Source organism: Odontesthes bonariensis, chromosome 4 (genome assembly GCF_027942865.1).
Source record: "Odontesthes bonariensis isolate fOdoBon6 chromosome 4, fOdoBon6.hap1, whole genome shotgun sequence".
In the NCBI taxonomy this organism is placed as follows: Eukaryota; Metazoa; Chordata; class Actinopteri; order Atheriniformes; family Atherinopsidae; genus Odontesthes; species Odontesthes bonariensis.
Window position 1 is genome coordinate 22,397,977 of NC_134509.1, and position 27,394 is coordinate 22,425,370.

The 27,394-nt window shown below is 37.0% G+C and overlaps 1 long non-coding RNA gene across 1 annotated transcript; it reads right to left on the reverse strand.

Annotated features, from left to right (window-relative positions):
- Window positions 1-1,746: 1,746 nt before the first annotated feature.
- Window positions 1,747-26,413, reverse strand: LOC142378706 (uncharacterized). The gene is made up of 5 exons (XR_012769625.1): window positions 25,811-26,413; window positions 7,432-7,607; window positions 7,255-7,348; window positions 4,629-7,123; window positions 1,747-4,537 (listed from the first exon to the last, which is right to left on the reverse strand). It is a non-coding gene; the product is annotated as an uncharacterized LOC142378706 (long non-coding RNA).
- Between the last annotated feature and the right edge of the window lie 981 nt (window positions 26,414-27,394).

Genomic DNA, 27,394 nt, shown 5'->3' on the forward strand with positions numbered 1-27,394 from the left:
GGCAACATTTAACTCCCAGTCTTTTTCTTTGCACTTTTCCTTGTGCAAAGAAAAACACAATGAAGGTCAAATCTGACTTTAGAAACGACAACGTGCTGCAGTGACAGACTAAGCTGTGACATGGATCTGCAGCACTGAAATTACAACCCTTTAAAACTGTTACCGCTTCAGCTAATGGTTTTATTTCTATGATTTTCTGTTTAGTTTATCAACATTTTGGTTCATTTACCAATAGATATTAAAGCAAAACTACAGTGAATCTTTCAACCTATAGGGGGCCTGCTCGATTAAAGCTAAAATCAGAATCAGAAACATTCTTGTCAATATTACGCTCAAGATAATTTACACAATTGCTTAGTGAGTTTTTGGTCTTTTGCCAAGAGGTATTGATGGAGGTGGTGGGAAACACACTGGAGTTGTAATTCCAAGACTACAAAGTGTCGTGATGGCTGTGACTGACGGGGGTCTGTTTTTATGCAGACTGGGGGCTGACACCTTGATACCTGCAGTGATGTTATGGGATATGATCCTCGGCACACTTGCATGAAAGTTTGCAGAAGTTGTTACAACTTTTATTTCCTCTTACAGTCCATCATGTTGACTTAGGACTGAACTGAACATTATCACAGCTGGGCAGAAAGGCTTAGGTGTGCCACTGTGAAAGGGGTGAGCTGTGTTTATCACAAACAGGGGCATTGTTGAGAGATGGAATGCAGCACGATAATCGTTTCAGGCTGTGATTGAAAACAGACTGCATAGGGGTATGGGAGTTAGCACTGTTGCCTCACAACAAGAGAGTTCTTGGTTCACATCCCAACTACAGCCCCTCTGTGTGGAGTTTGCATGTTCTGCCTGTGCATGTGGGGGTCCTCTCCAGCTTCCTCCCACCATCCAAAAACTTATTTATACGGTTGACTGGTAATTCTAAGATGACCACTGAAATGAGTGTTTGTTGTTGTGTGTCTGTGATGGATTGATAAGTTGTGCATTGTGAATTGCACCTCTTGTCCAATTGGTGCTGGAATAGGCTCCAGGGACCTTGAATTGGATGAAGCATCTATACCAGTTTAATCCAGTTCAGGGTATAAACACAATCAATCTAAAATGCATGTTTTTGGACAGTGGTGGTGGTGCTTGGAGAGAACTGACACACGCACAGAGTGAACATATGAACGCTGATCTGGACACAAGGAACATCCATCCATCCATTTCCCACACCTGCTTAACCCAATTTAGGGTCACAACAGGTCGCCAGTCCATCACAGAGACAAACGAGACACATAACCATCCACACTCACTCCAAGGGACAATTTAGAGTCACCAATGAACCTAACATGCATATCTTTTGGGAGGTGGGAGGAAGCCGGGGTGCTCGGAGTGCTCACCCTGTGAACATATGAACGCTGATCTGGACACGAGGAATAGTGAGACGGAATTACCTCCTTTACTTTCTTAAACGACAGTGTAGTAATTCCTGTACTAAAAAGACATGCACTCGTTTCTTTAGCTTTTAGAGCATTTAAACAGCTCTTCTTAAAGCCAACACTTCTATACTTCCAAGTTATTTCACTCAGGAACTTTCCTAAGCATCAGGCTCAAGGTGTCCAGGAAACATTTGACTCAAATATTGGAATCAGCTACGATGCTGGTCAAAACCTGCTTTATATTATTTAGGGTCATGGGGGGCCTGGAGCGGTCATGGGGGGAAAAAAAACAACTAAATATTACTGAAAGAAAAAGCTCACATTCTTTTTTTGGACAATGTCTCATTTATTCCATTTCCTCAAACAAAATATTCGTCTTGATTTGACAAATCAAATCCGTGTAAATTCACAGTATGTACAATGACTTCAAAGACGCTGACAATAAAAGCATGTATCGATGTAACTCGACATGTTTCTCTGCGGTTAGCATTTCAAGCATCTAGAAGAAAATTTCATCAAATCAAAACTGGCGTTAACCATAAAATAAAGATTTCAGCTCAATTCTTAAAAAGAAACAACACACAGCTGAAGGAGTCCATCTTTACATGTGCCACATCCTTTCCGAAGGTCTGTTTCAACCACACGCAAAAGGTTTACGAAAAAGGACACAGCGGCACATGCGTTGTAATGTCGAGATATTAACACCCGAACATCAGCTGAAAGGGGAAATACTCAAACACAAATTAAAAGGTCATTGTCACTGTCCAAAGGAGTTAAACACACGTTAACATTCACGCAACTTTACAGTCCTGACTTCAGGTGGTCAATTATTGCACAACAATATTATTAAACCTAACTGCCATTTATAGCAGGGCAGCAGGACAAAGCTACACAATCAATATAACTGCTATATGACTAATGCGAGGTTGCCAGGCAACATGCAGCAGTCAGGCAAATTCACAATCACACACATATACATCTTTTGCAACATGCATCTTGTCAACCTTAAATACTCTGCTGTCAGGTATATATATATATATATATATATATATATATATATATATATTGTGGAGTATCAGAGTCCTCCTTTTAGCTTTCACAAAAAACCTGCCTGAAAAACCGAAGCATGTCCATTAAAAGCGACTTTCTCTCTTATTATACAATTCTCAGTGAAACAGGTCGGCCTCTTGGATGCCAACCTTTCACCCGTCATGATGCACGTTTCTCATATGCTTTTTCAGGTGGCCGGTCTGTGTGAACTTCTTGGGGCAGTGTGTGCAGTGATATGGTTTCTCCCCAGTGTGGGTATACTTGTGCCTTTTCAGGTTATTGTAGTCTAAAAATCCTTTCCCACAGTATGGACACCAGTGTCTCTTTTCCCCATTATGCCACCGCAAATGCACATTTAGTTCCACTCTCCTTGTAAATTTCTTTTCACACAGGTGGCAGGGGAAGGGTTTCTCTCCCGTGTGGATCCGTATGTGGATCTCCACATCTCGTTTCGTGAAGAATCCCTTGCTACATATTTGGCAGACGAAAGGTTTTATCCTGCCGTGGACCATCTGCTGATGTTTGGTGAGGCCAAAACGGTAGACAAAGCCCTTCCCACAATGTCGGCATACGTGGATCCGACCGTTGCGGTGCACCCGGTCGTGCCGTTTAAAACTCTTGGAGTCTGGGAAGCTCTTCCCGCAGAGTGTGCATGAAAAAGGCTGGTGTCCTGCATGGAGACTGACGTGGCTCTCCAGTGCAGGACTGCTGCTGAACATGCGACCACATTGCCCACACTGGTTCCTCAACAAGTGTTTACCAATGACAGCTAATGGCTGTAAAGGTGACACAATGGGCGATTCGTTGAAAGGTATGAGGGGAACTTTGTCTTCCACGATTACGGGTGGTGGCCTCCTGATCTCTGTTGACGGCACTTCATTTGGTGGTAGTGTAGGAGGATACCACACTTTAGCTCTACATTTTTTCACCTCCTGGTTTACCTGGTTTTCTGCCAATGGTCTTTTCTGCCTTTTCAATTTATTAGATTTTTTCCTTTTAGGTCTCCTTTTCGCTTTTGCTGCTTTAGCCAATTTTAAAGCATTGGCAACTTTAAAATTCGTTTTCAGAGCGGGACGACCTTGAATTGGTCCGAGTTTCTTGGCGGGAGTGGATCCTCCGGGAGTTTTAGGACTTTTCATATTTTTGGTACTTTCAGTAATATCACCGACTGTACTTAAGCTATACCTTCCAGGACTGAAAGAATTGGATTCTCTTTTAATGGATTTGTTGTAACGACTTACTTTAATGAAAGTGGAACTTTTAGAGGTACCAGACATTTTAGGACTGGTGCCGTTTCTACTTAAAGTAGATTTTCTAAGACCAACACAGGGAGACTGAGTCTTTTTAGGGCCAGTAACATCTCGCATTAACCTTTTAGGACATGGAGAGGTGGATTTTTTACTTTGGGGGGTAGAATCGTCTCTAGTCATTTTAAGACTAACCCCGTCTTCAACAGAACTGGATCTCTTATTTCTGGAACTTACATTAACTCTGTCTGAAGAAGATCGGCTTGGACTCACAGAAGCTAATTTAATCTTTTTCGGTCTTGTACTTTCTTTTGTTGAGTTAAACTGCCTTGGACTCAGAAATGTGGAATTTAGAATGTTTTTGCCTACACAGTCTGTGGCTGATCCGGGCTCCCCAAAACTCACAGCAGTAGAATCACGAGTAGACTCAGATGTACTAGAATCGACAGAGGCTGACTGACCAACAGTCGTTGTTACTGAAACGTCTTGCGATAGTCTAGGTCTCTTACGACTAACAGACGAGGTGGTCCTACTGATTGTATCAGGAGTAATATTCTCAGTTTTATCTGATTTTGTTGAGCAAGCAGTTTCTTTAGCTGAGCTCTCATTAATTAGACTGTCCTTTTCTAATCTAGGTTTCTTAGAGCTTTTGGCAGCAGGCACCATTTCTGCATCCGTTTCTTCTATTTCAGTTCTTTTAGCTTCAAAGTGAGTTTTTAGGTGACTTCGTAGTCGGGCGACAATTGCATTCTTCTGCAGGCGTTTCCTTCTACTGGTTCTGGTCTCCGAGACATCTGCCGAGTTATTGGTGCTGGACTGAAACACAATGCAAGGAAGAACCACGAATTTAGCAACAATACATAGAAGATACAAAAATGACCATCCATAAAACGATCAGGGTGTTTACCTCTTTGTCTAGGGCTTGGACTACTGGTGATACCGACAGCTGTGCCAGGAACTGAGTTTTAGTCATTTGTAGATGAGGGTCACACATGTCCTTGGACGGGATGAAAGTTGACCGCAAGAGGCCATCTGCTTGGTTCTCTTGCACCACACTGCTGATAATTTCCTGATTCAAATTAGGAATTACTTCACTAACAGAAGTAGGTTCAGGCGATGGGACCGTCGTGTTGCTGGCTACAGGCGGCTTCACTAAGACCGTCTCTGACACAGAAGACAATAAATATGGCTGCACATCTCTGCTGATTGGAGAGTCTTCCGATATGGATGAACCTTCTGGAATTTCTGACACACAGAGGGGGTTCACAGAGGATGAAACTGGCATTCCTGAGTGCGAGATAGTTGGTTTTGATGAATTTTGAGTGATGCAATCAGAAAATCCTTCTGATAGTCTTGAAACAAAGACAGATTCTTTGGTTGATACTGGGAAAGAGAGTCTCTGTAATCTGACCACTGGGTTGAGCTTCAGATCAGCACTGGAAGGTAACGATGAAGATAAAGGTGTTGGTCCTTGTCCAACTGACATTTCTGAACTTGAACAGGCTTCTGTAGCAAAGGTATCGGTTTCAGAAACTGAGGTAGTTTGTTTAGAAGAGTCTATATATTCAGTTGTACCATCTAGTTTGTCAGACAATATGTTTTCGTCAAAGAAAGATGGACTAGAATCATGCGTTTCCATCCATGTCAATGATCCTACAGGAGCAGGAGCAGCCGGTTCAGCGGCTCCCTGCTCTGCAGTGAGAGAAATTGTCTCAGGTTTGGCCAATTCCTCAGCTGACACCGGTCTTGGAGAAATAGTTATTTTTTGGTGTGGAGAAGTTTCTGACGACTCGCCTGTTGAGATGGTGGTAGCCTGTAAAGGTTGGATAGGGAGCAGCTTATTGTAGGTAACTTTGATTGTTTTCCGGGAAACAGAAGAAAGGGGCTGTGGCCCAAGAGGTAATTTTGCAACTGTAGATGGTGGAAGTAAATTATTCTGTGCAGCCGTCGAAGTGATTATAGAACACATTGGTGAAGACACTCCTGTGACATTATGACATGTAAAAGACTGCACAGGCCTTGGGACAATAATGATCGTACGAGGTGTTGTAGTGGGTGCTCCCAATGTTATCAGAGGATGTGGCAGTGAATGCTGAGTCGGTTGAGTTGCAGCAGCTGATAACATCATCGATCTAATCGTGCTAGATCCTCCTCCTAGTAGAGGAGCGAGTGCAAACTGTTGTATTGGTACGACAACTTTATTTTCAGCCTGTGCATAACTGGATGAAGTGGCACTTGCGCTACGAGGAGCAACATCTTGTGTTTTTGCTGTGAGCAGAGTCTCAGCAGGTGGAGCACGTGTCTGCATTACTGCAGGAATCTCAGTCACTGCTTCTAATGTACCCACAAGTGGAGCGAGTTGGGTTTTGGGTTGTTCTGTGCTTTGTGGTAGGGAGGCTGTTTTTTCCACGGTTGTCTGATTCATGGCTTCTACTAGAAGCATTGCATCCTGAAGTCTAACAGAGGTGTGGTGTTCTTTGAGTGGACCTGATACTACTTGCAACAACTCCGCTTGTGTCGAGTTTGGAGTTTGACTTACTGTTGAACCTCCATTGGACTGAGCATCGGTTGCATCTTCTTCCACTTCTTTGGAAAGTGTTCGACATTCAGCTGGAGTTGGCATTTCAGAGGAAAATCTGCTGCTCAAAGATTCAACTGAAACCGGTGGAGAACCAACTTCTCCCATCTTGCAACTCTCGTGGACAGTTGAAGTGATGATGGATGAAGTCTCCAAAGGCTCAGCTGGAGATGCTTCTAAAGACTTTGATGAAGAAACTGCAGGTGATACTTCAGTCCCCTCCACTCTTACTGATGGGGCATTTATACCCTCCGGTCCTTTTGGAACCTCAGTAGACATTAATAAGATCTCTTTTTGTCTTCTTTTCTTCGGCGGCCGCCCTCTTCTACGCCGTGATGACAAATTGAGCTTAGGACTACCCTCACCTTGTATTACGGCATCTTTTACAAATTCATCCGTTACTTCATTGTTCACCAACATAGACTTTGCCAACTCTTCCTCTGTACAGCGCACATCTGCATGTTGTGGCACAATAACTTCAGTTTGCTCATTTATGGATGCTGCATCGTCGTGGTGACATTCTTCAGGGACCAGTTTTTGTTTTTCAGACACTGTGGGTTCTTCCTGCATCTCTGCCAGCTTCTGACCACCTTCCCACTCTTCTTTAATGTCCTCTCTGAGTGCATCTTTGAGTGAAATAACCAATGAATGATGTGGTCCAGATGACTGATACTGGGTGTTCTGTGATCCTCTTAAACATGGTAGATTTAGAAGTAATTGGGTCTCCACATCTTTTTGAGGGGAGTTAATTTCTTCTGCTGAACATTCTTGGATAATCATTGACCCCTTATTTTCAGCTCGACTAAGAGAAGCCTCTTCCGAATCTGGGTACAACAAAGACAGAAAACAGAGGAAACATTTGAAAATGGTGGAGTAGAAAACCCTTTTGTTTAAATCTTTGTTTTCCTGAATCCTACAAATACAACAGGAAAGGAAGCAATTTAAAAAAATTCACCTGAATCATTGCTGAAGAATTGTCCAGAGGCCACAGGAGGCTCAATTTCCTCTTGCTTCAAGACACACTGAAGAGAGGAATCACTGCATGATTCCTGAGAGGGCGACAAACATTTAAATTTTGATGGAAAATAATCATTGGGCCATTTTTATTTTTGTAACCAAGATTCCCACGAACCTCCTGCTTGACGAGTACCAAAGCCTTAGAATTTCTGTCTCGATAACTAACATAGTTGTGCTCCTGCAAACTGTAGTCCATCCTCTCAGAGGTGTACTGCTGCTCTTGGTTTTGCAGCGCAGAGTGTCTCAATGGTTGACATTGCTCCACTAGAACTGTGCGGCAAGGGACTAGGTCTGTAGGGTTAAGAACACAACAGGAGAGGACTTACGGTCAATTGTTTTTGGTGAGATGATGTCAACCTACACCTTCCCTTCATTTACCGGATCCAAAAAGCAGTTTCTCTAATTACAAACATGATGTAAACGGACGCTAAATTTGGCGTTGACATTAGAGCTAATCTACCATAAACTGCATCCCCATTATATGCATAAGATACTCGGCTCAATTTAGTCAAAGAGTAGGTGTGGAGATTTTAACTTAACTGTGTTTTAATAAACTGTTTTACTGAACTGTGCTTTACTGAACTGTGTTTTACTAAATAGTGCTTTACTAATCTGTATTTTACTGAACTGTTTTACTAAACTACTTTACTAAACTATATTTTACTGAACTGCGTTTTAATAAACTGCGTTTTACTAAATAGTGCTTTACTAATCTGTATTTTACTGAACTGTGTTTTACTAAACTACTTTACTAAACTATATTTTACTGAACTGCGTTTTACTAAATACAGTGGAAACCGCTTATAGTGATCACGTTGGTCCAGAGCCAATTTGAACACTATAAGAGGTTGATTACTAAAACCGAATTTGTATTAGAGTACAGGTATTTCACTTATTTTTTTATGCAGATTATCATCTAAATGCCATTTGTATAGTTTTTCAATGAGAAAAATTAAATGAAACGGATAGCTTCAGCATTTACTGAATTTTATTATCATGCAAGTTTAATTACAGTACTGCGCAGTGCGCAGACATACTGTAGGCTAACTCAAATACAGTAGGCTACGTTACTTATTCTCTGCTGTGCCGCCGGTGCAAGTCAGAAAAAAAAGTTTGAATTCAATCCGCCTTTCAGCACCCCTGCTCGGATCTATGCTTCTCCGTGCCGGTGTTCTGTCGATTTGTGCTACTTGGCGTGAAAACGAAACTTAGAAAATCGGCTCGGCGCATGCGCAAAACCACAAAGTAGCAATTCTCGACAAGTAGGAGAAATCGAATGAACACCGGCCTCCCATCTAGAACCAGCCTGGAGCTTCCAGCGGTCACACGCGCATTCAATCCGCTCTCCAGCACCCATCCTCGGACACATGCTCCTCCATGACTTCTTTTTTCCAGCCATGATTCGCGCGCTTGCTGTCCGGTGTCAACTCGTTACGTTAGCTAGCGAGGCAGAAGCAGACGTCCAGAAAGGAATCAAGGGAGTAAAAAATAAAATAGCTACACGTAGTTTTAAAATTATTTTTGCACATGTTTACATTCATAAAATGGCCAAAAATGAACATTATAAGCGGATTTCTTGATCACTATAAACGAATTATTTAAACAGCATTTGTATAGAGATGATTCCGTCCAAAGCCTTTTGATCTATATAAGAGGTTGATTACTATATCCGTGACCACTATAAGCGGTTTCCACTGTAGTGCTTTACTAAACTATATTTTACTGAACTGTGTTTTACTGAACTGCATTTTAATAAATAAAGTTTTAATAAACTGCGTTTTAATAAACTGCTTTACTAAACTGCGCTTTACTAAACTGTGCTTTACTAAACTGTGCTTTACTAAACTGCATTTTAATAAAGTGCGTTTTATTAAACTACGTTTTACTAAACTGCGTTTTACTAAACTGCGCTTTACTAAACTGCGTTTTACTAAACTGCGTTTTACTAAACTGCGCTTTACTAAACTGCGCTTTACTAAACTGCGCTTTACTAAGCTGCGTTTTAATGAACTGTGCTTTACTAAACTGATTTTTAATAAAGTGAGTTTTAGTAAACTGCGCTTTACTAAACTGCGCTTTACTAAACTGCGTTTTACTAAACTGCGCTTTACAGAACTGTGCATTACTAAGTGTACTTTACTAAACTGCGCTTTACTAAACTGCGCTTTACTAAACTGCGCTTTACTAAACTGCGTTTTAATATACTGCTTTACTGAACTGTGCTTTACTAAACTGCGCTTTACAGAACTGTGCATTACTAAGTGTACTTTACTAAACTGCGCTTTACTAAACTGCGCTTTACTAAACTGCGTTTTAATATACTGCTTTACTGAACTGTGCTTTACTGAACTGCGCTTTACTAAACTGCGCTTTACTAAACTGCACTTTACTAAACTGCACTTTACTAAACTGCACTTTACTAAACTGCACTTTACTAAACTGCACTTTACTAAACTGCACTTTACTAAACTGTGCTTTACTAAACTGTACTTTACTAAACTGCGTTTTAATATACTGCTTTACTAAACTGCGCTTTACTAAACTGCACTTTACTAAACTGCACTTTACTAAACTGCACTTTACTAAACTGCACTTTACTAAACTGCACTTTACTAAACTGCACTTTACTAAACTGCACTTTACTAAACTGTACTTTACTAAACTGTGCTTTACTAAACTGTACTTTACTAAACTGCGTTTTATTATACTGCTTTACTGAACTGCGCTTTACTAAACTGCACTTTACTAAACTGCACTTTACTAAACTGCACTTTACTAAACTGCACTTTACTAAACTGCACTTTACTAAACTGCACCTTACTAAACTGCACTTTACTAAACTGTGCTTTACTAAACTGTACTTTACTAAACTGCGTTTTAATATACTGCTTTACTGAACTGCGCTTTACTAAACTGCGCTATACTGAACTGCGTTTTAATAAGCTGCGTTTTAATAAACTGCTTTACTGAACTGTGCTTTTCTAAACTGTGCTTTAATAAACTGTGCTTTACAAAACTGAGTTTTAATAAGCTGCGTTTTAATATACTGCTTTACTGAACTGTGCTTTACTGAACTGTGCTTTAATAAATTGCGTTTTACTGAACTGCGTTTTAATAAACTGCGCTTTACTAAACTGCGCTTTACTAAACTGTGCTTTACTAAACTGTGCTATACTGAACTGCGTTTTAATAAGCTGCGTTTTAATAAACTGCTTTACTGAACTGTGCTTTTCTAAACTGTGCTTTAATAAACTGTGCTTTACTAAACTGCGTTTTACTTAACTGCGCTTTACTTAACTGCGCTTTACTAAACTGCGCTTTACTAAACTGCGCTTTACTAAACTGTGCTATACTGAACTGCGTTTTAATAAGCTGCGTTTTAATAAACTGCTTTACTGAACTGTGCTTTTCTAAACTGTGCTTTACTAAACTGTGCTTTACTAAACTGCGTTTTAATAAGCTGCGTTTTAATATACTGCTTTACTGAACTGTGCTTTACTGAACTGTGCTTTAATAAATTGCGTTTTACTGAACTGCGTTTTAATAAGCTACGTTTTAAGAAGCTGCGTTTTAATGAGCTGCGTTTCACTGAACTGCGTTTTCAAAAACTGCGTTTTAATAAACTGCGTATTAACGAACTCAGTTTTACTAAACTGCGCTTTACTAAACTGCGTTTTAATAAGCTGCGTTTTAATAAGCTGCGTTTTAATAAACTGCTTTACTAAACTGCGCTTTACTAAACTGCGCTTTACTAAACTGCGCTTTACTAAACTGCGCTTTAATAAACTGCGCTTTACTAAACTGCGCTTTACTAAACTGCGCTTTACTAAACTGCGCTTTCCTAAACTGCGCTTTACTAAACTGCGTTTTAATATACTGCTTTACTGAACTGCGCTTTACTAAACTGCGCTTTACTAAACTGCGCTTTACTAAACTGCGTTTTAATATACTGCTTTACTGAACTGTGCTTTACTGAACTGCGCTTTAATAAGCTGCGTTTTAATGAACTGCGTTTTAATAAACTGCATTTTACTGAACTGCATTTTACTGAACTGCGTTTTAATAAACTAAGTTTTACTAAACTGTGCTATACTGAACTGCGTTTTAATAAGCTGCGTTTTAATAAACTGCTTTACTAAACTGTGCTTTACTAAACTGCGTTTTAATATACTGCTTTACTGAAATGTGCTTTACCGAACTGTGCTTTAATAAATTGCGTGTTACTGAACTGCGTTTTAAGAAGCTGCGTTTTAATGAACTAAGTTTTACTAAACTAAGTTTTACTAAACTAAATTTAACCAAACTGCGTTTTACTAAACTGCGTTTTACTAAACTGCGCTTTACTAAACTGCGCTTTACTAAACTGCGCTTTACTAAACTGCGCTTTACTAAACTGCACTTTACTAAACTGCACTTTACTAAACTGCGCTTTACTAAACTGCGCTTTAATGAACTGTGATATACTGAACTGCGTTTTAATAAGCTGCGTTTTAATAAACTGCTTTACTGAACTTTGCTTTTCTAAACTGTGCTTTACTAAACTGTGCTTTACTAAACTGCATTTTAATATACTGCTTTACTGAACTTTGCTTTTCTAAACTGTGCTTTACTAAACTGTGCTTTACTAAACTGCGCTTTAATGAACTGTGATATACTGAACTGCGTTTTAATAAACTGCTTTACTGAACTTTGCTTTTCTAAACTGTGCTTTACTAAACTGTGCTTTACTAAACTGTGCTTTACTAAACTGCATTTTAATATACTGCTTTACTGAACTGTGCTTTACTGAACTGCACTTTACTAAACTGCGCTTTACTAAACTGCGCTTTAATGAACTGTGATATACTGAACTGCGTTTTAATAAGCTGCGTTTTAATAAACTGCTTTACTGAACTTTGCTTTTCTAAACTGTGCTTTACTAAACTGCATTTTAATATACTGCTTTACTGAACTGTGCTTTAATAAATTGCGTGTTACTGAACTGCGTTTTAAGAAGCTGCGTTTTAATAAGCTGCGGTTCAATGAACTAAGTTTTACTAAACTAAGTTTTACTAAACTGTGTTTTACTGAACTGTGCTTTACTGAACTGTGCTTTACTAAACTGTGCCTTACTAAACTGCGCTTTTCTAAACTGCGCTTTACTAAACTGCGCTTTTCTAAACTGCGCTTTTCTAAACTGCGCTTTTCTAAACTGCGCTTTACTAAACTGCGCTTTACTAAACTGCGTTTTACTAAACTGCGCTTTACTAAACTGTACTTTACTAAACTGCGTTTTACTAAACTGCGTTTTAATATACTGCTTTACTGAACTGTGCTTTACTGAACTGCGCTTTAATAAGCTGCGTTTTAATGAACTGCGTTTTAATAAACTGCATTTTACTGAACTGCGTTTTAATAAACTAAGTTTTACTGAACTGTGTTTTACTAAACTGTGCTATACTGAACTGCGTTTTAATAAGCTGTGTTTTAATAAACTGCTTTACTAAACTGTGCTTTACTAAACTGCGTTTTAATATACTGCTTTACTGAACTGTGCTTTACCGAACTGTGCTTTAATAAATTGCGTGTTACTGAACTGCGTTTTAAGAAGCTGCGTTTTAATGAACTAAGTTTTACTAAACTAAGTTTTACTAAACTAAATTTTACTAAACTAAATTTTACTAAACTAAATTTTACCAAACTAAGTTTTACTAAACTGCGCTTTACTAAACTGCGCTTTACTAAACTGCGCTTTACTAAACTGCGCTTTACTAAACTGCGCTTTACTAAACTGCGTTTTACTGAACTGTGATATACTGAACTGCGTTTTAATAAACTGCTTTACTGAACTTTGCTTTTCTAAACTGTGCTTTACTAAACTGCATTTTAATATACTGCTTTACTGAACTGTGCTGTACTGAACTGTGCTTTAATAAATTGCGTGTTGATGAACTGCGTTTTAAGAAGCTGCGTTTTAATGAACTAAGTTTTACTAAACTAAATTTTACTAAACTGTGCTTTACTAAACTGTGCTTTACTAAACTGTGCTTTATTAAACTGTGCTTTACTAAACTGTGCTTTACTGAACTGCGCTTTACTAAACTGCGCTTTACTAAACTGCGCTTTAATAAACTGCGCTTTAATAAACTGCGCTTTACTAAACTGCGCTTTACTAAACTGTGTTTTAATAAGCTGCGTTTTAACATACTGCTTTACTGAACTGTGCTTTACTGAACTGTGCTTTAATAAATTGCGTTTTACTGAACTGCGTTTTACTAAACTGTGCTTTACTAAACTGTGTTTTAATAAGCTGCGTTTTAATAAACTGCGCTTTACTTAACTGCGCTTTACTTAACTGCGCTTTACTTAACTGCGCTTTACTTAACTGCGCTTTACTAAACTGCGCTTTACTAAACTGTGCTTTACTAAACTGTGCTATACTGAACTGCGTTTTAATAAGCTGCGTTTTAATAAACTGCTTTACTGAACTGTGCTTTTCTAAACTGTGCTTTAATAAACTGTGCTTTACAAAACTGAGTTTTAATAAGCTGCGTTTTAATATACTGCTTTACTGAACTGTGCTTTACTGAACTGTGCTTTAATAAATTGCGTTTTACTGAACTGCGTTTTAATAAACTGCGCTTTACTAAACTGCGCTTTACTAAACTGTGCTTTACTAAACTGTGCTATACTGAACTGCGTTTTAATAAGCTGCGTTTTAATAAACTGCTTTACTGAACTGTGCTTTTCTAAACTGTGCTTTAATAAACTGTGCTTTACTAAACTGCGTTTTACTTAACTGCGCTTTACTTAACTGCGCTTTACTAAACTGCGCTTTACTAAACTGCGCTTTACTAAACTGTGCTATACTGAACTGCGTTTTAATAAGCTGCGTTTTAATAAACTGCTTTACTGAACTGTGCTTTTCTAAACTGTGCTTTACTAAACTGTGCTTTACTAAACTGCGTTTTAATAAGCTGCGTTTTAATATACTGCTTTACTGAACTGTGCTTTACTGAACTGTGCTTTAATAAATTGCGTTTTACTGAACTGCGTTTTAATAAGCTACGTTTTAAGAAGCTGCGTTTTAATGAGCTGCGTTTCACTGAACTGCGTTTTCAAAAACTGCGTTTTAATAAACTGCGTATTAACGAACTCAGTTTTACTAAACTGCGCTTTACTAAACTGCGTTTTAATAAGCTGCGTTTTAATAAGCTGCGTTTTAATAAACTGCTTTACTAAACTGCGCTTTACTAAACTGCGCTTTACTAAACTGCGCTTTACTAAACTGCGCTTTAATAAACTGCGCTTTACTAAACTGCGCTTTACTAAACTGCGCTTTACTAAACTGCGCTTTCCTAAACTGCGCTTTACTAAACTGCGTTTTAATATACTGCTTTACTGAACTGTGCTTTACTGAACTGCGCTTTACTAAACTGCGCTTTACTAAACTGCACTTTACTAAACTGCACTTTACTAAACTGCACTTTACTAAACTGCACTTTACTAAACTGCACTTTACTAAACTGTACTTTACTAAACTGTGCTTTACTAAACTGTACTTTACTAAACTGCGTTTTAATATACTGCTTTACTGAACTGCGCTTTACTAAACTGCACTTTACTAAACTGCACTTTACTAAACTGCACTTTACTAAACTGCACTTTACTAAACTGCACTTTACTAAACTGCACTTTACTAAACTGCACTTTACTAAACTGTACTTTACTAAACTGTACTTTACTAAACTGTGCTTTACTAAACTGTACTTTACTAAACTGCGTTTTAATATACTGCTTTACTGAACTGCGCTTTACTAAACTGCACTTTACTAAACTGCACTTTACTAAACTGCACTTTACTAAACTGCACTTTACTAAACTGCACTTTACTAAACTGCACTTTACTAAACTGCACTTTACTAAACTGTGCTTTACTAAACTGTACTTTACTAAACTGCGTTTTAATATACTGCTTTACTGAACTGCGCTTTACTAAACTGCGCTTTACTAAACTGCGCTTTACTAAACTGCACTTTACTAAACTGCACTTTACTAAACTGCACTTTACTAAACTGCACTTTACTAAACTGCACTTTACTAAACTGTACTTTACTAAACTGTACTTTACTAAACTGCGTTTTAATATACTGCTTTACTGAACTGCGCTTTACTAAACTGCGCTTTACTAAACTGCGCTTTACTAAACTGCGCTTTACTAAACTGCGTTTTAATATACTGCTTTACTGAACTGTGCTTTACCGAACTGTGCTTTAATAAATTGCGTGTTACTGAACTGCGTTTTAAGAAGCTGCGTTTTAATGAACTAAGTTTTACTAAACTAAGTTTTACTGAACTAAATTTTACCAAACTGCGTTTTACTAAACTGCGTTTTACTAAACTGCGCTTTACTAAACTGCGCTTTACTAAACTGCGCTTTACTAAACTGTACTTTACTAAACTGCGTTTTAATATACTGCTTTACTGAACTGCGCTTTACTAAACTGCACTTTACTAAACTGCACTTTACTAAACTGTACTTTACTAAACTGTGCTTTACTAAACTGTGCTTTACTAAACTGTACTTTACTAAACTGCGTTTTAATATACTGCTTTACTGAACTGCGCTTTACTAAACTGCGCTTTACTAAACTGCGCTTTACTAAACTGCGTTTTAATATACTGCTTTACTGAACTGTGCTTTACTGAACTGCGCTTTAATAAGCTGCGTTTTAATGAACTGCGTTTTAATAAACTGCATTTTACTGAACTGCATTTTACTGAACTGCGTTTTAATAAACTAAGTTTTACTAAACTGTGCTATACTGAACTGCGTTTTAATAAGCTGCGTTTTAAGAAACTGCTTTACTAAACTGTGCTTTACTAAACTGCGTTTTAATATACTGCTTTACTGAAATGTGCTTTACCGAACTGTGCTTTAATAAATTGCGTGTTACTGAACTGCGTTTTAAGAAGCTGCGTTTTAATGAACTAAGTTTTACTAAACTAAGTTTTACTAAACTAAATTTAACCAAACTGCGTTTTACTAAACTGCGTTTTACTAAACTGCGCTTTACTAAACTGCGCTTTACTAAACTGCGCTTTACTAAACTGCACTTTACTAAACTGCACTTTACTAAACTGCACTTTACTAAACTGCACTTTACTAAACTGCACTTTACTAAACTGCACTTTACTAAACTGCACTTTACTAAACTGCGCTTTAATGAACTGTGATATACTGAACTGCGTTTTAATAAGCTGCGTTTTAATAAACTGCTTTACTGAACTTTGCTTTTCTAAACTGTGCTTTACTAAACTGTGCTTTACTAAACTGCATTTTAATATACTGCTTTACTGAACTTTGCTTTTCTAAACTGTGCTTTACTAAACTGCATTTTAATATACTGCTTTACTGAACTGTGCTGTACTGAACTGTGCTTTAATAAATTGCGTGTTGATGAACTGCGTTTTAAGAAGCTGCGTTTTAATGAACTAAGTTTTACTAAACTAAATTTTACTAAACTGTGCTTTACTAAACTGTGCTTTACTAAACTGTGCTTTATTAAACTGTGCTTTACTAAACTGTGCTTTACTGAACTGTGCTTTACTAAACTGCGCTTTACTAAACTGCGCTTTACTAAACTGCGCTTTAATAAACTGCGCTTTACTAAACTGCGCTTTACTAAACTGTGTTTTAATAAGCTGCGTTTTAACATACTGCTTTACTGAACTGTGCTTTAATAAATTGCGTTTTACTGAACTGCGTTTTACTAAACTGTGCTTTACTAAACTGTGTTTTAATAAGCTGCGTTTTAATACACTGCTTTACTGAACTGTGCTTTACTGAACTGTGCTTTAATAAATTGCGTTGTAATAAACTGCGTTTTACTAAACTGCGCTTTACTTAACTGCGCTTTACTTAACTGCGCTTTACTTAACTGCGCTTTACTAAACTGCGCTTTACTAAACTGTGCTTTACTAAACTGTGCTATACTGAACTGCGTTTTAATAAGCTGCGTTTTAATAAACTGCTTTACTGAACTGTGCTTTTCTAAACTGTGCTTTAATAAACTGTGCTTTACTAAACTGAGTTTTAATAAGCTGCGTTTTAATATACTGCTTTACTGAACTGTGCTTTAATAAATTGCGTTTTACTGAACTGCGTTTTAATAAACTGCGCTTTACTAAACTGCGCTTTACTAAACTGTGCTTTACTAAACTGTGCTATACTGAACTGCGTTTTAATAAGCTGCGTTTTAATAAACTGCTTTACTGAACTGTGCTTTTCTAAACTGTGCTTTAATAAACTGTGCTTTACTAAACTGCGTTTTACTTAACTGCGCTTTACTTAACTGCGCTTTACTAAACTGCGCTTTACTAAACTGCGCTTTACTAAACTGTGCTATACTGAACTGCGTTTTAATAAGCTGCGTTTTAATAAACTGCTTTACTGAACTGTGCTTTTCTAAACTGTGCTTTAATAAACTGTGCTTTACTAAACTGTGCTTTACTAAACTGCGTTTTAATAAGCTGCGTTTTAATATACTGCTTTACTGAACTGTGCTTTACTGAACTGTGCTTTAATAAATTGCGTTTTACTGAACTGCGTTTTAATAAGCTACGTTTTAAGAAGCTGCGTTTTAATGAGCTGCGTTTCACTGAACTGCGTTTTCAAAAACTGCGTTTTAATAAACTGCGTATTAACGAACTCAGTTTTACTAAACTGCGCTTTACTAAACTGCGTTTTAATAAGCTGCGTTTTAATAAACTGCTTTACTAAACTGTGCTTTACTAAACTGCGCTTTACTAAACTGCGCTTTACTAAACTGCGCTTTACTAAACTGCGCTTTACTAAACTGCGCTTTACTAAACTGTACTTTACTAAACTGCGTTTTAATATACTGCTTTACTGAACTGCGCTTTACTAAACTGCACTTTACTAAACTGCACTTTACTAAACTGCACTTTACTAAACTGCACTTTACTAAACTGCACTTTACTAAACTGCACTTTACTAAACTGCACTTTACTAAACTGCACTTTACTAAACTGCACTTTACTAAACTGTGCTTTACTAAACTGTACTTTACTAAACTGCGTTTTAATATACTGCTTTACTGAACTGCGCTTTACTAAACTGCGCTTTACTAAACTGCACTTTACTAAACTGCACTTTACTAAACTGCACTTTACTAAACTGCACTTTACTAAACTGCACTTTACTAAACTGTACTTTACTAAACTGTACTTTACTAAACTGCGTTTTAATATACTGCTTTACTGAACTGCGCTTTACTAAACTGCGCTTTACTAAACTGCGCTTTACTAAACTGCGCTTTACTAAACTGCGCTTTACTAAACTGCGTTTTAATATACTGCTTTACTGAACTGTGCTTTACCGAACTGTGCTTTAATAAATTGCGTGTTACTGAACTGCGTTTTAAGAAGCTGCGTTTTAATGAACTAAGTTTTACTAAACTAAGTTTTACTAAACTAAATTTTACCAAACTGCGTTTTACTAAACTGCGTTTTACTAAACTGCGCTTTACTAAACTGCGCTTTACTAAACTGCGCTTTACTAAACTGTACTTTACTAAACTGCGTTTTAATATACTGCTTTACTGAACTGCGCTTTACTAAACTGCACTTTACTAAACTGCACTTTACTAAACTGTACTTTACTAAACTGTGCTTTACTAAACTGTGCTTTACTAAACTGTACTTTACTAAACTGCGTTTTAATATACTGCTTTACTGAACTGCGCTTTACTAAACTGCGCTTTACTAAACTGCGCTTTACTAAACTGCGTTTTAATATACTGCTTTACTGAACTGTGCTTTACTGAACTGCGCTTTAATAAGCTGCGTTTTAATGAACTGCGTTTTAATAAACTGCATTTTACTGAACTGCATTTTACTGAACTGCGTTTTAATAAACTAAGTTTTACTAAACTGTGCTATACTGAACTGCGTTTTAATAAGCTGCGTTTTAAGAAACTGCTTTACTAAACTGTGCTTTACTAAACTGCGTTTTAATATACTGCTTTACTGAAATGTGCTTTACCGAACTGTGCTTTAATAAATTGCGTGTTACTGAACTGCGTTTTAAGAAGCTGCGTTTTAATGAACTAAGTTTTACTAAACTAAGTTTTACTAAACTAAATTTAACCAAACTGCGTTTTACTAAACTGCGTTTTACTAAACTGCGCTTTACTAAACTGCGCTTTACTAAACTGCGCTTTACTAAACTGCGCTTTACTAAACTGCACTTTACTAAACTGCACTTTACTAAACTGCACTTTACTAAACTGCACTTTACTAAACTGCACTTTACTAAACTGCGCTTTAATGAACTGTGATATACTGAACTGCGTTTTAATAAGCTGCGTTTTAATAAACTGCTTTACTGAACTTTGCTTTTCTAAACTGTGCTTTACTAAACTGTGCTTTACTAAACTGCATTTTAATATACTGCTTTACTGAACTTTGCTTTTCTAAACTGTGCTTTACTAAACTGCATTTTAATATACTGCTTTACTGAACTGTGCTGTACTGAACTGTGCTTTAATAAATTGCGTGTTGATGAACTGCGTTTTAAGAAGCTGCGTTTTAATGAACTAAGTTTTACTAAACTAAATTTTACTAAACTGTGCTTTACTAAACTGTGCTTTACTAAACTGTGCTTTATTAAACTGTGCTTTACTAAACTGTGCTTTACTGAACTGTGCTTTACTAAACTGCGCTTTACTAAACTGCGCTTTACTAAACTGCGCTTTAATAAACTGCGCTTTACTAAACTGCGCTTTACTAAACTGTGTTTTAATAAGCTGCGTTTTAACATACTGCTTTACTGAACTGTGCTTTAATAAATTGCGTTTTACTGAACTGCGTTTTACTAAACTGTGCTTTACTAAACTGTGTTTTAATAAGCTGCGTTTTAATACACTGCTTTACTGAACTGTGCTTTACTGAACTGTGCTTTAATAAATTGCGTTGTAATAAACTGCGTTTTACTAAACTGCGCTTTACTTAACTGCGCTTTACTTAACTGCGCTTTACTTAACTGCGCTTTACTAAACTGCGCTTTACTAAACTGTGCTTTACTAAACTGTGCTATACTGAACTGCGTTTTAATAAGCTGCGTTTTAATAAACTGCTTTACTGAACTGTGCTTTTCTAAACTGTGCTTTAATAAACTGTGCTTTACTAAACTGAGTTTTAATAAGCTGCGTTTTAATATACTGCTTTACTGAACTGTGCTTTAATAAATTGCGTTTTACTGAACTGCGTTTTAATAAACTGCGCTTTACTAAACTGCGCTTTACTAAACTGTGCTTTACTAAACTGTGCTATACTGAACTGCGTTTTAATAAGCTGCGTTTTAATAAACTGCTTTACTGAACTGTGCTTTTCTAAACTGTGCTTTAATAAACTGTGCTTTACTAAACTGCGTTTTACTTAACTGCGCTTTACTTAACTGCGCTTTACTAAACTGCGCTTTACTAAACTGCGCTTTACTAAACTGTGCTATACTGAACTGCGTTTTAATAAGCTGCGTTTTAATAAACTGCTTTACTGAACTGTGCTTTTCTAAACTGTGCTTTAATAAACTGTGCTTTACTAAACTGTGCTTTACTAAACTGCGTTTTAATAAGCTGCGTTTTAATATACTGCTTTACTGAACTGTGCTTTACTGAACTGTGCTTTAATAAATTGCGTTTTACTGAACTGCGTTTTAATAAGCTACGTTTTAAGAAGCTGCGTTTTAATGAGCTGCGTTTCACTGAACTGCGTTTTCAAAAACTGCGTTTTAATAAACTGCGTATTAACGAACTCAGTTTTACTAAACTGCGCTTTACTAAACTGCGTTTTAATAAGCTGCGTTTTAATAAACTGCTTTACTAAACTGTGCTTTACTAAACTGCGCTTTACTAAACTGCGCTTTACTAAACTGCGCTTTACTAAACTGCGCTTTACTAAACTGCGCTTTAATAAACTGCGCTTTAATAAACTGCGCTTTACTGAACTGCGCTTTACTAAACTGCGCTTTACTAAACTGCGCTTTACTAAACTGCGCTTTACTAAACTGCGCTTTACTAAACTGCGTTTTAATATACTGCTTTACTGAACTGTGCTTTACCGAACTGTGCTTTAATAAATTGCGTGTTACTGAACTGCGTTTTAAGAAGCTGCGTTTTAATGAACTAAGTTTTACTAAACTAAGTTTTACTAAACTAAATTTTACCAAACTGCGTTTTACTAAACTGCGTTTTACTAAACTGCGCTTTACTAAACTGCGCTTTACTAAACTGCGCTTTACTAAACTGTACTTTACTAAACTGCGTTTTAATATACTGCTTTACTGAACTGCGCTTTACTAAACTGCACTTTACTAAACTGCACTTTACTAAACTGTACTTTACTAAACTGTGCTTTACTAAACTGTGCTTTACTAAACTGTACTTTACTAAACTGCGTTTTAATATACTGCTTTACTGAACTGCGCTTTACTAAACTGCGCTTTACTAAACTGCGCTTTACTAAACTGCGTTTTAATATACTGCTTTACTGAACTGTGCTTTACTGAACTGCGCTTTAATAAGCTGCGTTTTAATGAACTGCGTTTTAATAAACTGCATTTTACTGAACTGCATTTTACTGAACTGCGTTTTAATAAACTAAGTTTTACTAAACTGTGCTATACTGAACTGCGTTTTAATAAGCTGCGTTTTAAGAAACTGCTTTACTAAACTGTGCTTTACTAAACTGCGTTTTAATATACTGCTTTACTGAAATGTGCTTTACCGAACTGTGCTTTAATAAATTGCGTGTTACTGAACTGCGTTTTAAGAAGCTGCGTTTTAATGAACTAAGTTTTACTAAACTAAGTTTTACTAAACTAAATTTAACCAAACTGCGTTTTACTAAACTGCGTTTTACTAAACTGCGCTTTACTAAACTGCGCTTTACTAAACTGCGCTTTACTAAACTGCGCTTTACTAAACTGCACTTTACTAAACTGCACTTTACTAAACTGCACTTTACTAAACTGCACTTTACTAAACTGCACTTTACTAAACTGCGCTTTAATGAACTGTGATATACTGAACTGCGTTTTAATAAGCTGCGTTTTAATAAACTGCTTTACTGAACTTTGCTTTTCTAAACTGTGCTTTACTAAACTGTGCTTTACTAAACTGCATTTTAATATACTGCTTTACTGAACTTTGCTTTTCTAAACTGTGCTTTACTAAACTGCATTTTAATATACTGCTTTACTGAACTGTGCTGTACTGAACTGTGCTTTAATAAATTGCGTGTTGATGAACTGCGTTTTAAGAAGCTGCGTTTTAATGAACTAAGTTTTACTAAACTAAATTTTACTAAACTGTGCTTTACTAAACTGTGCTTTACTAAACTGTGCTTTATTAAACTGTGCTTTACTAAACTGTGCTTTACTGAACTGTGCTTTACTAAACTGCGCTTTACTAAACTGCGCTTTACTAAACTGCGCTTTAATAAACTGCGCTTTACTAAACTGCGCTTTACTAAACTGTGTTTTAATAAGCTGCGTTTTAACATACTGCTTTACTGAACTGTGCTTTAATAAATTGCGTTTTACTGAACTGCGTTTTACTAAACTGTGCTTTACTAAACTGTGTTTTAATAAGCTGCGTTTTAATACACTGCTTTACTGAACTGTGCTTTACTGAACTGTGCTTTAATAAATTGCGTTGTAATAAACTGCGTTTTACTAAACTGCGCTTTACTTAACTGCGCTTTACTTAACTGCGCTTTACTTAACTGCGCTTTACTAAACTGCGCTTTACTAAACTGTGCTTTACTAAACTGTGCTATACTGAACTGCGTTTTAATAAGCTGCGTTTTAATAAACTGCTTTACTGAACTGTGCTTTTCTAAACTGTGCTTTAATAAACTGTGCTTTACTAAACTGAGTTTTAATAAGCTGCGTTTTAATATACTGCTTTACTGAACTGTGCTTTAATAAATTGCGTTTTACTGAACTGCGTTTTAATAAACTGCGCTTTACTAAACTGCGCTTTACTAAACTGTGCTTTACTAAACTGTGCTATACTGAACTGCGTTTTAATAAGCTGCGTTTTAATAAACTGCTTTACTGAACTGTGCTTTTCTAAACTGTGCTTTAATAAACTGTGCTTTACTAAACTGCGTTTTACTTAACTGCGCTTTACTTAACTGCGCTTTACTAAACTGCGCTTTACTAAACTGCGCTTTACTAAACTGTGCTATACTGAACTGCGTTTTAATAAGCTGCGTTTTAATAAACTGCTTTACTGAACTGTGCTTTTCTAAACTGTGCTTTAATAAACTGTGCTTTACTAAACTGTGCTTTACTAAACTGCGTTTTAATAAGCTGCGTTTTAATATACTGCTTTACTGAACTGTGCTTTACTGAACTGTGCTTTAATAAATTGCGTTTTACTGAACTGCGTTTTAATAAGCTACGTTTTAAGAAGCTGCGTTTTAATGAGCTGCGTTTCACTGAACTGCGTTTTCAAAAACTGCGTTTTAATAAACTGCGTATTAACGAACTCAGTTTTACTAAACTGCGCTTTACTAAACTGCGTTTTAATAAGCTGCGTTTTAATAAACTGCTTTACTAAACTGTGCTTTACTAAACTGCGCTTTACTAAACTGCGCTTTACTAAACTGCGCTTTACTAAACTGCGCTTTACTAAACTGCGCTTTAATAAACTGCGCTTTAATAAACTGCGCTTTAATAAACTGCGCTTTAATAAACTGCGCTTTAATAAACTGCGCTTTACTAAACTGCGCTTTCCTAAACTGTGCTTTACTAAACTGCGTTTTAATATACTGCTTTACTGAACTGTGCTTTACTGAACTGTGCTTTAATAAATTGCGTTTTACTGAACTGCGTTTTAATAAGCTACGTTTTAATACGCTACGTTTTAATAAGCTACGTTTTAATAAGCTACATTTTAATAAGCTGCGTTTTAATAAGCTGCGTTTTAATAAGCTGCGTTTTAATAAGCTGCGTTTCACTGAGCTGCGTTTTCACAAACTGCGTTTTAATAAACTGCGTTTTACTAAACTAAGTTTTACTAAACTGCGTTTTACTAAACTGCGTTTTACTAAACTGCGTTTTACTGAACTGCGTTTTACTGAACTGCGTTTTACTGAACTGCGTTTTACTGAACTGCGTTTTAATAAATTGCGTTTTAATAAATTGCGTTTTAATAAATTGCGTTTTAATAAACGGCTTTACTAAACTGTGCTTTAATAAGCTGTGCTTTAATAAATTGTGTTTTAATGAAACATTATAAACAGAACTACTAATAACATTATTTTCGAAAGCAAACTTAGTCAAAGGAAACAACTTAACCAAAAATTTGGACCTTTGTGGGTATGATGGTTTACTTGCCATCGGGCCTCAAAATCTGCAGGTCCTACACCCAACTGAAAGGGATTTGAACGAGAGGTTTTGAACTTCCCGGATGTGTAAACACTCCCTCCACATACAAGATAAGTTACTGCAACCACTCTTTGTTCTCACACAAACATCTCAGCAGCCATTTTCTGTACTTCTTCACAGGAGTGTGGTTTTGGTAGTTTCTGTGGAAAATCTCCAGCACGAAGACCAACATCTCAAAACACAGCAACCATGAACCAGAATCTGAAGCACCGCAACGTCACTGCTCATTCTCCGTTACTCATGTTCTGCTTCCTGCTTTACATTTCATGTTTCTCGAGAAGCTGAAGCAACACACCCCAACCGTCAACGCCTATGTGTTTTTCTAATACGAGGGCTGCCTTCACACAACCGTTTCTGCATTTCAGCAGAAAATTGTTCATAAAGAAAAGCTATTTGGAGAACTACAGCATATATCGTTGCTGTAGATTCAAGATGTGCCAAATTAACCTGTTATTTTCTAACACAATGCAGCAATTTCGGTAGAACACACAGGCCCCACATCTACAAACCTCACCCCTTAATGTTCCAATGCATTAGTACAGGTCTGAAATCATAGAACTAAAATCAATTGAGATAATTTGAGCAGCAGATCACCTGAAACCACAAAGTTTTACTCAACTAAACATACAAGTGCGCATTCTTGCAGTATCTTTGTAATCAGGGCATGGGACTTAATGTACATGTGCGGTGTAATTCAGCGTCACCAACATGTGCTTGAACACATAAGATTGAACTAACCTTCTTATCTTTTTGTTATATACAATATCCGTAACACACAGCTATAAAACCCAGAGGCTGCTACTGTTTCTCACCTATTCTTTACACCCGGACACCTCAGTATGGTTTCCCTCCTATTCTGGATCCCACGCTCTCGATAAGACTGAGCGAATGTAACGATGACATAAACGGACACGATAAGCGCGCCAGATAACGACAATATACAGAGGAATTTGGGTAAAACACAAAGTAACATTACAGTCCGATTATTATAATAAATATACATTAGCTTATAGTGCTAACAGGCATCATTACTCACCGCATTGTACGGCAGTGTCGCATTTTTCCAAGGCGTCACTTTGCTCTGCAGCAGGGTCTCTTTCTCTGGTTTGTCCAACCGGTTGGCTTTTTGCAATCTCATACTGGGTACATCTTGTTTTGAGGTCCTCGTTCTCCTTTTTAAATTTGGATATTTCTTCCTTCAGCTCGTCGACCATAGTTTCGTAAAGTTTCGTGGTCTCTGCGATGGCGCTTTTCAGCATGCTCTCCATGACGGAGGCATACTTGGTCTGAAAATCATCCGACGACATCTCGATATCGTTAGAAGTTGTTACTGATTTCGAAACGAGGTCCAACTTTACCGCGCCGTAATCAGTGAGAGGGCACCAGGAGCTGGCCCAACATGGCTTCCTCACATGGAGAGACGCGGTCTTCGCTTTGTGTGACGCACATCAACTGACAACCAGAGTTGAGCAAATATCCGGTGATAGATTCTTACTCCAACGGTGTTCTATATTCAGATTCAGACTGTGAGTATACAGACAAACACTTGTGTCAGTAACGCATTACTTCTAATTTCTTTATGTAGCGCCGACGTTCAACACACCGATTAAGCTACAGAATGTTCTTTCCTGCCTTCTCTTCTTCTTTGAATTATATGGAGCATAGACGTTAGGTTCCCCCAAAGATAGCTAGCAACTAGCTTCCAGGCACATTACTGCCACCTATTGGGCTGGCGTGTGGGATTGTGAAGTTGAAACTGGGAAGACTTTTAGTTCACATCTAGTATAAAAAATTATTACTAGTATTAATACTATTATTGTTGTATCGAAACACTTTTCCTGAGCTTTTGAATTTATTTTTCTTTTTTGACAGCAGTGACCTCAGAAACATGTAACCCTCAAAGACAGAACTATCTACCAATGTCTCAACGATGATGTAGAAAAAGATTAGGGTTTTATTTTCTTTATCCATTTATTTATGATTATATTGATGTTTTTATTTTTAAAACTTAATTTCTTACTTTTACGTAAATTTCTTTGTGTATTTCAAATGTTTTATTTTTATTTTCTGGTTTTAACTCAGATGGAAAGCAAGTCAGTAGCTTACACAGTTTTACTACTTTGAATGAAAAGATATTTTCTAGCTTCTTTTTTTTTAAACGACTCATACTAAATCTAAATAATAAATCTAAAATCTAAATCTAAATCTAAAAAATCTAAATACTAAATATAGAATATTTTGATTCACATTGCATGGAAGCTTACAATGATAATGCAGCAAAATGTTCGTTTCCCCACCAATTTTTGCAACTAAAATTTAGAAAAAAGAGAGAAGCTTCACTGCAGCCACTGCTAAATTGGATTGGCTGCTGGAGGGATGCTGAGGGACTACAAAGATTGTCCCACTTCCCGACCCGTATGTGAATACCGGAAGTGTGCTTGTTGACGTCATATAAACCATTTATTTCGAGACACGCGGAATGAATATTGCACTTTTGGTCTTAGATAATTGTTTGTAGTGGTCGGTTAGCAGTGACTGTGAACTAAAATTAGAGCTGCAAGCTTGTTAGCTAATGGCAGTGTTACGTTCGATGGAAACAAACAAACAAATCCGGTACAAT